Below are 2,302 nucleotides of genomic sequence, written 5' to 3' on the forward strand. Positions count from 1 at the left end.
CTGCCACCACCCAAATGCAAAAAAACCCCTTGGACCCAGGAAGGAGCACTTGGGAATTCTTCCCTGTGGGGTATCCTCAAGCCCCTTCAAATCCCGCCCCCCCGTCCCCAGGGAAGAGCTGAGAAAGAAAACAAAGGAAATCTGCTGTTGCCACCAGCTAATTAAACAACATGCACAAACCTCTTAGGACACCAAAAATCCAATTCTGTTCTTCAAAAAGGTAAATTTTGTTAAAAACAAAAAGGAAGAAAGTACATCTGGAACTTAGGCTTTTTGCTAGATCTTAAAAGAAAACAATTACAAAAATTAAGCATCAAGATAGCTCTCTTGAGGTTCAGCTTCAAGGTTACAAGCAAAACAAAAGTATCTGGGGTTAGCACAGAGGAGATCCACAAGCCAAAATAAAGAAATAAACCTGATCGCGTCTAGTTAAACATTCTCTGTCCAATGATTTTTCTCGGTATGGAAGATGAATTTTCATACCTGGTTCCAGCCTTACACAGAATTGCTGCTCCGAGTCCCGTCTCCAGAGAACAGACACAGACAAAGAGAAGTTTTTTCCCCATTTTAAAAAGTTTTAGCCCTCCCATTGGATCTTTTGGTCAGGTGCCCACTCCTGTTCCTTTAGCTGGGGAACTTTGTTAACCCTTTACAGGTAAAGCAAGCAGAGAACAGCCACCAAGAGGGACTTTATAGCTAACTGGCTGGCTGGGTATTCATAAAAGGGAGCCCCCCCCCTTCATTTATTACACATGGTCACGCTACATCTGGCTACTTGTCCTACAGAAAACAGGCCCTGTGTGGAGTCCTCCACATGGAGTCCCATTGCTGTTCTGCTTGTTCTCCTTGATCCAACCCTTCTCTGAACAAGTAGCTCACACAGTCAGGTCCTACACAATCCAACATTCTGCTGGAAGCCATCAGAACCCTTCTTAGACTGTCAATTCTTGGGAGCTGGGCCTGTGTCTTCCTTTGTTTGCAGACAGAGCCCAGTATATTGTAGGTGCTGCCCGGATACATCATCATCCTCAACTCACCACGATTTCTGATCCTGACTATTCATTGCTCTGCAACATTGTTAATTTATCTACCAGGTGTTCCGTGTGAAGGGGTTTTGAATGAAGGTAGAATATTCTACCCGATGATGTTCTCTATCTAAATCCCTTTCACCCTGATATATATTTTTTCTCATTTTGGTTTAGGATTTCATTATGAAAAAAAGTTTCTTAAGACTCTTGTTTGTTCTCAGCAAGAGCATCGACTGGCATAACATGCCTGACTTTTTTATTCACAACTTTGCATCAGACACTGCAGGAGCCATAGTGGTGAGTAAATAATATACACAGGGTCCGTGTTGTTGGTTGGAAAAGGTTGATGAACTGTGGAGAATACTTAGCTGCTAAACCCACGCTAGGGTCCATGGAATCTGGAGAGTTGTAAAGAACTTTGTTGTATACACTGAAGCAATTATTTCAGTGTGTAAAATTGAGGTCAGTGCTGATTGACTGGAAATATTAGTGTGAATGGACAGAGAGAGGATGCTAGTTGGTGGGAAGTAGGAGATGAGTGAACAGAGATGGATGAGGAAATGAGGGAGTGAATTTGTGGCTGGGTAGAAACAGATGAGATCCCTTTGGACAACACCACTGGCTGAGCAACTTCATGATCTGGGAGCTCTTCCATCAGAAAGGAAGATCCTGGGTTTTGGCTGGGCTCCTTGTTACTTTTGGAATATCTGATGTTCTTTTAGCTGGGGATTTATTGGAGACTCCGGAGAAGCCTGTGGCTAATTTAGCCTTTTTTGAGGCCTCCAGAGTTAGCTGTGATGCCAGGGCTTTGTATAACCTCCTCAACGAATGTGTGAGGGAGTAGGACTGATGCTGGGAGCACTTGTGTCTCATTTACTATGTTTGCCCCTTTGTGACTTACAGGAGATGATTAAGAAAGAACCCCGGGACTCTCTCTCCAGCACCATACGGATCCAGGCCATGGCCATCATTATCGAGCTGAGGTAACGTGACTTCTCATTTAACTGCCCAGCCTTCACACCTGGCTTCTCACTCCATGCTCGGTGGGACCAGAGTTGCCAATAGCAGTCCCTCACTTCCTGCCTTTTTCTCTTTAGATGCTGAGGACTCTTTGGGGAGGAGCTGGGGGACTATTGCATGGCTGACTGATGATTTTCTACCCAGTAACTTTCTAATCCTCTTTACTCCACATGTGATTCAAAGCCAAGAGTCTCTGCAGACATTTTGAGATGATTTTCTTTCTGGAGGTGTCAGCTGAGTCATTTCCTTCACTC

The sequence above is a fragment of the Chrysemys picta genome, chromosome 4 (assembly GCF_011386835.1).
Source record: "Chrysemys picta bellii isolate R12L10 chromosome 4, ASM1138683v2, whole genome shotgun sequence".
Taxonomy (NCBI): Eukaryota; Metazoa; Chordata; order Testudines; family Emydidae; genus Chrysemys; species Chrysemys picta.